The following is a 9,731-nucleotide window of genomic DNA, read 5'->3' on the forward strand; positions in this document are numbered from 1 at the left end:
ATTGAAAGGATGGTAGAGATTTGGTCTTATTTTCTTGACTTTTCCTCTGAGAGTACTCGCCCATGAGGACCAAAGCAAGGCATGGTGGCTATCCTTAGCACAAGAGGTGGAGAGGCCCCGTCCTTCCTCCAGCTAGAAGAGCCCTAGAAGGGGGACCAGCTCCCTTCCCCAACAGTTTCATTAAAGTATGGCCCCCCCAATGCCTGCTGCCCCCTTCTTTTTCTTTGAGCCCTGTGTGTTCCCACCCTTCCTAGGGTGAAGGAGATGCTCCCTGCCTCTAATCCCTCTGCTAAGCCCTTTCCTTTTCGCCTTCTTTCTGATTTTTCAGCAGCAGGAAAAGGTTCTGCTGCCAGCAGAACACTCCAGGGAGTTTGCATGGGGTGGGACACTGAAAAATGGGTGGGATACAGGCAGAACAAGTGGCAAAAGTCATGAAGCTCAGTGTAGAATTCTACTTCCTTCAGCTGGCTGCTTTTGCTTGGATACTCCCTCCTCCCCTTCTTTGTAGGGCAGACTGAAACTTGGGGTTACATGGAGTCTAATAAAAGGATTTCTTTATATCAAGAGTAACAGCCCATACATCATGGTCTTTCATTGAGATAAATTGCCTGGTTCCATCAGCTTAATGCAGAGGATCCTTAAAATACATGTAACAGTAGCCTGCTAAAGAGGCACATGAAAAGGCTTTTAAGTGTTATCTGTCATTCTTTCACAAAGCAATAGGAGTTGGAAATGCAGCTGAAAGCTCAATGATAAACGAAACTTTAATGCAGTAAAACTTTAGTGGGGGTGCGATATCTAGACATTTGCTGTCATCGATAATAAAAGCAGCAAAAATAGTCAGGTGTTTGCGTCATTTAACTGCAGAGGAATTTTCATTGCTCTAGTTCAAAGCTAATTTCTGCAACTGCAACCTGTTCTCATTTAGCCTGTGCTGGGGAAGGGCTATCAGATACTACTGTAAGCCTACTACTCGTTAGCATTTCAAAGGCTGCTACAGCTTTTTTATCTGGACTGGAATTCTGTACCGAAAGGGCAAACTCTCAGATATTTCACTTCTGTTTGGCTATTAGCAATGTGTGATTCTGTTGGGAAATATGATGATGGAAAATAGCTCTTTGTGGTCTTTTATGACTGCTGCTGCTTGACTCATGCATCATTTCAGCTGCCCATCCTTCAAAATCCAACCGGGCATGGGAAAGAGAGCTGAGTGCAACCCTCACCCATTGGTGCGGGAGAGGACTTGCCTGCCGGCAGGGTGAGGGGCTTCAGGGAACTGCTGCAACTCATTTCACATCCTGGGATCTTCTATCCATCTGCTCCCCTGAGATACAGGGTGTCCTGTTGGCACGCAACCCACAGAGTACGTGGGAAGATGGTGCCACTCAAGTCTGCTGCCTACTTTTGTCCTGACCAAAAATTACACTGGAGAGATTGCTTGGCACATCTGCACAGGGTGTACTAAAAAATGCTAAATGAGTTGAGGACAGAGGTTTGCATGGTTGTGACAAATACTTGTATGGGGTATTGGGTTCGCTTAAGTCACGTGCCATTCTTCATTTATCTGGATACACCTGAGCACATTCAAGCGATGCGGGGTGGCAGGGGAGTGGTATGGTGCCGTGGGTGGCTGTGGGTTAAGAGCCTGGGTCTGGGCAGCTGCCTTAGAGGAGCTGTCACACAGTAACGTGATGGGACAGTAGGGTAAGGATGGGCTTAATCAGGCCTGATAGATCTTGTGCTGTTTTGCACTGCTTATGCCTGAAGCCAGCCTTGAAAATGAGACATAAAACCCTGCATCCAAACACTCCCCAGCAAGGCCCAGCATCCAAACTTGCATGTGAAAGGCAGCACCTTTCAGGCCTGAAAGAAGGAAGCATTTTGCATTTTTCTGGTTACCTGCTGGTGAAAACCACTCCTTGTTTCCTTTCTGGGACTCTTTTACATAGATCCTGCATGTGATGTGCCAGGCCAGAGGCATAAACAAGTAAGAGCGAGCAATGAAGGTAAGACACCACTGCAGACCCAAGGGCTTGACCTTTCACTTCTTGTGTACTTCCTTTGACTTTGATGGTTTGTTGTGAACAGTAGCGCTCCTTCCAACAGGAGGAACAGAGGTAAGGGAAAAGGAGCATCTCCTCTAGCCAGAAGTGCTCCCCTCCTTGCTAGGAACAGCTTCCTCAACCGAAACCCTTGGTACAGAGAGCTTTTAGGGAAACTCAGGTGAGGGCTGAAGGGAGTCAGGCAAATGCCTCGGTGAACACCACTGTCCCTAGCTGGTTTTGAGGGGACCACCAGGCTCAGGAGGGTGACTGGACCCTGGCTCAACCCAGGGACAGCGGATCCTGCTTGAAATTTGGGGTTCATTAGCCCAGGGCCACAAACCACAGAAAGGCAAGCGAGGCAAGCCTAGCACTGCCTCATTCATCTGCCACTCCTGTGAGAGGAGGACTGTCATTTGTCAAGTTTGGCAAACTGCAAAGTCATCAATTGCTATTTTTTTCCCAGTTTCCCACCCTTCACCCTTTCTTTTTTAGCCCAGTAATACTCCCTGTTTCAAAGCCTTGTCTGGTGTTTGTGGATGGAGCAGCTCTGCTTATTAAGGGTTCCCAGGAGGATTAAATTGATTTCTCCCAGATTTTGGGGTGTGAGATGAAGATACCGATTTTTGCAGCAACTAGTCAAAAAAAATCCCCAGACCCAACCCTAAAACTCCAAAGTGGTCTAAGAACAGGGAAACCCATAAAACATGTCGGGTCACAATTAAGCAGGAAATAAATAGGGCTAAAAATAAGAATCTGTAAATTGCCTTGCAAAGGATGCTCTAACTGCTGATAAAAGGCTCTTTAAATGCATCAAAGCCGCAAAGGCAGCTAGGAAATTAGTGGGAAGGCTGATGACAAGGGTATAAAAGGGTCAGATAGGAATGATGAAGCTGTAGCAGAGAAGCTCAGTGATTTCTTTGTGGCTGTTTTTACAGCTGAAGCTGTTTGGGAGCTTCCCACATCTGTCACACTCTGCAGTGGATCAGCTGAAGGAGCCGGAGCAACTGGAAGTAAAAAGGTAACATGGAGTAGAGAGGTAGCAGGAGTAAAGGAAAGTAAGTGAAGTAACTAGGTAACAGGAGGTATAAGGTCAAATAGATAAAGTGGTTGTTAATATGTGACCAGGATCAGGTGGCTCTGATCCAGGGGACCCCAAAGAGCGGTATGGGGGGCTGCGGTACCCAGCTGTGTTCCCAGGCACAGCCAGCCCATTGTGCCCCATAGACTCACTGGGACGCACCGAGCCATCATTGATGGGCTGTGTGGCAGCCAAACACCCACCAGAATTTGAGGCTATGCAAAGCTAAAGGAGGTCAGCATAAAGCAGACAGAAAAAAAAATACTTTACAGGTGCAGGTGGTGAACTTGCTGCCACAGGGGGTTGCAGACGCTGTATTTGCAGGTTCAAAAAGCAATTAGGCAAATTCAAGGATGCAAATGCATGACAGAGATGTACCATCTAACAACAGGGTGAGAAAGTGGGGTGCTGGAAGAAGGGGCTATAAAAGGAGCCAGGCCCCCAAGATAGCCCCTCCTGTTGCAGTCCCTGGAGCAGAGCCTGGGGTTGGATGGACAACCTGGGCCAGGGGTGACATTTCCCACCTTCCGAACTCATTGACCTGCTTTATTCAACAGCAGCACGGGCTGAAAGGTGACGCCTGGGGTGTGCATACATAGCATGTCTTGTATGCCCTAATTATGCCCGGGTTGTTCATAAACTGTGGAGGGGCAGGGTAAGGTGCTGTACACCGAGCTCTTTACTGTTTATGTAGGAATGCTGTACACCGAGCTCTTTACTGTTTATGTAGGAACAGCCTCATAAAAGAAACAAGAGAAAATCTTTGCAAGCAGATAACTCAAAAATTGCAAAACGCTTCCTGGTTTTGAGCCTGAAAGGTGCTGCCTTTCACAAGCAAGCTCCAAAGAGCAGCCTCTGGAGACCAAAGTCCATTCCTCTCCTCTCCACAAAAAGCAAACGAAAACCAACAGCTCCCACTCTCCCTCTCCTGGTGGAAGCAAAACAGCTTGTGAAGGACCTGTGTGCTTCTCTCTGTCCCCAGTCCCCAGGCAGTGTCCCCAAATCCCAGGCAGTGTTCCCCATGGCCCCTGCCAAGGTGGGCAAGATCAAGGGGAGCGGAGAGAAAATAGCTGCCCAGCTGTTGGCCCAAACACAGTAGAGATTTCGCCAGGGGAGCTGGGAGACTTGCAGGGCCAGATAAGGTGGAAAAGGGAAAATAGGGCACTGAGAAAAATAAGAAATTTTGCCCAGGATTCCAGAGAGGGCTGTGAAGGGACCAACATCGCTTTTGGTGGGCATCTATGGCAACCGAGCATTTTCTTCCTTTTTTTTTGTCTGTTTTTTTTTTCTAAAACACTAATACCTCTGGCAGCACCCTGAGGGACATTTGTCCCAGCTGGTTTCCCAGTTTGGTCATTGCTTTGGCAGTCAGTTTTCTAAAGTGACATTAACAGCTTCCCAGAGTAACATCCGTCACGTCTTGGTGGGCTGGGGAAGGCTGTCCTGGTTTCAGCTGGGATAGAGTTTATTTTCTTTCTGGTAGCTGGTATAGTGTTATGTCTTGGATTCAGTATGAGAAGAATGTTGATAACACACGGATGTTTTCAGGTGTTGCTAAGTAGCGTTTAGACTAAGTCAAGGATTTTTCGGCTTCCCATGCCCAGCCAGCAAGAAGGCTGGAGGGGCACAAGAAGTTGGGAGGGGACACAGCCAGGACAGCTGACCCAAACTGCCCAAAGGGCTATTCCAGACCATATGATGTCATGCCCAGTATATACACTGGGGGGAGTTGGCCGCCGGGGGGGGGGGGGGCGCATCACTGCTTGGGAACTAACTGGGCATCGGTAGGTGAGTGGTGACCAATTGCATTGTGCATCACTTATTTTATATATTCCAATTCTTTTATTATTATTGTAATTTTATTATTATCATTATTATCATTATTAGTTTCTTCCTTTCTGTTCTACCAAAGAATTCTTATCTCAGCCCATGAGTTTTAGTTTTTTTCCAATTCTCTCCCCCATCCCACTGGGTGTGGGGGAAGTGAGTGAGCGGCTGCGTGGTGCTCAGTTGCCGGCTGGGGTTAAACCTTGACAAGGGCGAGGAAAACTCTCAGCCCTCCTGGGATGGCTCCCCTAGACCCTCACCGGTGTCACTGCTGTCTGCCCTGTGCCTGCTGACATGAGCCTGGTTAAACATTAGGGAATATCTGCCTCTCCTTTAGTCATGGATATCTGGGTGTACCTGGGGAAAGAAAGTCTGCCACATAAATGAGACTTTGGAAAAAAAGGCTTTCTCTGAAGTCTTTTATCCATAGAGATGCTTTTATGGGGTATATCAGCCAAAAATTTTAAAAATTGTTACATATCTGGGACTGTCACTGAATTCAAGAGGTTATTATAGTGCTAAGGTGCCTAATACCCTCTCAAGTAGAGGAATGTTTAAATTGGTGGGAATCAGGGGTCAAGTGCAGGCAGGAATTTTGGTGCCTAACTTGTACCGACATTAATGGGAATAAGGGTCCCTGGGGAAGAATTGTGGACTTGGGCCTATATATCATTCCTATAAATGAAACAGGGCTTGCGCTGCACATGTGTAACAGTACGTTATTATTCTTTTCGAAGCAAAGTCTTTCCTTGTACACTTTTCATCATTTCTCAACTGTTTTGTCCTTCCAAGGTTGGTGTGAACAGATTCTGCAGCAGGCTCACGCTGGGCAGAAACCGTTTGCCAGAAAAATAAGCAAAAAAACAGAGTCCAATGATTTATTTCAGATAGTGATTAAATAGGCAAGTGTCAACTGAGATTTGAAAAAGTTGCATGGGGCATTGGGAGGCCCAAACCACACAGATCCAGGGTGAATTCCTTGGAAAGCTGTTTGTACCCCCGGAGCACTCTGCTTGCCTGGGCGCTTGGGACCTGGGCTTTTACTCTGTTCAGTGGGAATTTTGCCAGAGATTTGAGTGGAGCCGAGCCTAGCTGGCTCTACCTGCTGACATATTAAACCGTATTTAATGATGCTTCTCCCACATGCATGCATACAAAGGAAATCTCTTTGGGCTTTCCATTTATGAGAAACCCTCTGCTAAATGCACCCAGTAAATGCTCCTGGCTTTTGTGGCTTTCCCGGAGTACTAATCAAAACGGGTCCAGTTTATTTGAGGCGAGATGTGCAGGAAGAGAGAATATTTCGTAATACACCATGCAAGGGACGGACCTTCAGGCTCTCAAACTCTCCTCCCGCTCCCTCCTCTTTGAGACTTGGCCAGAGTCCCTGGCCGCAAGATGGAGCTGTCTCTTTGCAGTTGCAGGAAAAGCCAAGCAGAAGGCAAAAACCTTTTAATGAGCATATTTTAATTGGGGCTAACCATTAACAGAAGCCACAGGCAGGTTTCCAGTGAGCTGCTAATTTTTAACCCTCTCCTGTGTCACAGCCTTGTGCGTTGCCATGCCCTTCCCTTTGATGGCACACTCCTTAACTCCGGGGATCGGGGCAAATTTTTTGGGGTGGCTCATGGCTGGAGACATCTGTCACCCATTTCAGTTCAGCACGTCAGTAAGCCCCTCATGATAATAGCCTCTCAGGCAGCCAAGTGTCCCCCAGCCTGCTCTTGGAGCTGTAGGAACTCCTAAACTTGCCAGGGTTGGTCTGGCTCCATCACCACTCTTTGAAGGACTCAAGTTTATGCACCTTAGAGGCATGAGGAAAATCTCCCCCGTGTACCTCCCTTGCTTTCCAGCCCAGCAGTTCCAGGCATGGACTTGCACAGAGATTTATTCTGAACCCTGCCTTTTTTCATGTAGGAGAGGGACAAAACTTGGCAAGATGACTTCAGGTGCCGTTTTCTTCTTCCCTGCAGTATTGCAATGCTCCTTCTCAGCAGGTTGGGAGTGGTAGTGTTGCTCTTGAGTAGCAGAGAACAGAGGTTGGCCCTCAGATGGTAAAAATAGATATTTTCAAATCTATTTTTACAGCAGGCAGCAGCAGCATGAACTGCAGCTTTAGCCGGAGGGTAGCACATACTGTATAAGAAAGAATGAAATCAGGATTGTCATTTTTTGGCATGCGATAGTTGCCTATTACTGACAAGGATTTTGTGTGAATTGGAATTCTTTTTGTAGCTTCCACGGAAAAAGCAGGAGACAAACTTTTTCCATTGTTGTGAAAACCCCAGCAGCCAGGTCTGTGGGCTGACTTGTGGTGGGAGGCAGCACGGGGACAGCAAAGCCACATGGTGCCCACGATGCGTGCCTCTGTGCTCCCACTTCCCATCGCGGTGCAGCCAGGAAGACCCGGCAAACAGCACGGTGAGGAACTGGAAAGGAAGAGAAAGTGTTTTCCTAATACCAGAACTGTTTGTAACATGGTGGAGGTCCCCTAAGTTCAAACAAATTTGCCTTTTTTTTTCATATCCCTGATCCTATGCCCCAACTTGACCCTAGCTCCCCCAAAACTTTTCATTACCAAACCACAAATCAGCCCGGCTTGATCATCATCTAGGTTCCAGTTTTGCCCATCTTTTGTTGTATGGAGAGCTGCTTGGACCAAAGGACTGAGGGACGTTCAAGACCTGCCGTGTGCCAGTGGTGCCGGAGGCCAGGCTGCATCTGGATTCCTCTTCCAGCCATCACTGTGACTCCTGGAAATGGGTAATCTTAGCTGTCTTAGCTGGTCTTTCTGGCACACTAGAGAGCTGTGCCTGAGATCCTATGGCTTCTGAACTTACTGCAGATATGGTGGTTGAATGAGTTATATCCGATAACAAGGTTATAATGAGTTATATCCAGACAGACGATGTCTCTTCCAGCTGCAGCTGCTAGTAAGTAGCAACCCTAAACTTCTGCCACAGGGCCTAGAAATGGGAGAAAGTCAGAGATGTCCCAGGATTTCACTGCAGGATCATTAAGGCAGAGGTGGAGTGTCACCCTGAAACAGGCTGTAGCCATGAGCCGGGGCCCTGGGACCGGCATTTTGCTCAGACTGGTGCAGACAGAGGAGTCATCGTTGAAAATCTAGAACCTTGTCAGTGCCATCGCAGATATCTAGATGTGACTCAGATGCTTTTTTCCACCCTTCCTGCCATGAGGAAGATATGACAATGGAAACCTATCTTTAAAACACCTGAAGTATCTCTGATAAAGCATTTTATTTGTTTTGACTGATAATAAAAGAGCCAAAGAACTAACTTACCATTGCATCACTTGCAGATGCATGCCTAGGTCAGATACACTGGGTTTATGTCCTGCTTTGACCATACAGCTTTAAAATGCAAGTGATAAGAAAGCAAGCACAAAGATCAAGCCTTTCCAGCCCGGGGCTTTTCCTCCCTCTGTTTCAGCAGAACTGTGCAATGATACTCATAATCCAAGTTCAAGCACCTAAATACTTGAAGGAAGCTAAGGGACTACGGACTAAGTGATCCTCAAGAACAGTATTTTGTAGACATGAGGGTCAAGAGAGAAAAGACACAGGCAGAGGTGATGGTCGTTCCTGGAGATCAAGAGTGACTTTGTTGCAGGTCGTCCTTTCACAATCCCTAGGAGATAGAGCCCTTCTTTGGGTTCCCATCCCCAAATCATTGCGCTGCCTCAAACTCATCTTCTACTGGTTTGCATGATCCCTTTGTCCTTAATAATCTCGTTAACATATGGGCACTAAAAGTTTTTTTTCTCAGTCCCGTATTCAGCACAAGGGAATCCCAGGAGGAAGATGAAGGGCTTATCCAGTTTCGTACATGGACGCAATCGTCTTTCCGGGCATCTACTGCCACCGCGTCCCTGACTCCAGAAAAGCAGCTGGCACACATTGGTCCAGCACCCTGATCACCAGCAAGCAGGAAGGATTTATATAGACAACACCCTCTCCGGGGACTTCATTTCAGGCCACACGTTACCCTGCTGATGCTTAATTTCTTGGCCCATGGCTGACCTCAGGGACACAAGGCCTCCTGCTCGCACCGGAGCTGAGCTGCCTGCCCGGTGGCGGGTGCACTCCCCACGTTCAACCACCGCAAAGTCCCCCTGTTGAGGTTCCAGCTGCTCGCTTGGTCATTAGCGCAATTACATCCCCTTTTGCTGCTGCATGCGGGGGCAAGAGCGCAGCGCTGGCTTCAAAGGAGGGTGTTAATGCCGTTCTCATTGGGAAGCTGTGGCACTTTCTCCCCTGCAGCTCTGCAGGGTCTTTCCCTGTAGAGCCCTGGGCCCACACCATGGTCTGTGGGTCAGCAGTGGTCTACTGGGCTGAGATAGACGGTCTGTGAATTTGCAGGACCTTCACAAGGTTTGGCTTGAAAAATGCAATGATGAGGGTACATGACAGACAGCAGATGTTGAGCGCTGACAGCAGCCCACGGCTCAAAAACATGTGTAGTAGGAGCTCCTGACCTCCCTTCTCTCAGGGGTTTCTCCTGGGGGCTGCGGGGCAAGGTCAGCCTGGGCACGGCGGGCACCGGGTGCTTGAGACGATGCTGCAGGCACCCACGGAAAGCAAGGGCAGGCACGCGACCTCGGCTGAGCCCGGCTAAATATAACCGGTAACTGGTGAGCTCCTACGCCTTGCCTGGCTCCGGTCTCGCTGCAGTACGTTCCTTCTGAAAGTCAGCCCCCTTTTCCTCAAATCCTCTTCTCCGCTACTTGAGATGCCACAGTTGAGTCTCACAAGGTGGTTT

Source organism: Haliaeetus albicilla, chromosome 4 (genome assembly GCF_947461875.1).
Source record: "Haliaeetus albicilla chromosome 4, bHalAlb1.1, whole genome shotgun sequence".
NCBI classification, from domain to species: domain Eukaryota; kingdom Metazoa; phylum Chordata; class Aves; order Accipitriformes; family Accipitridae; genus Haliaeetus; species Haliaeetus albicilla.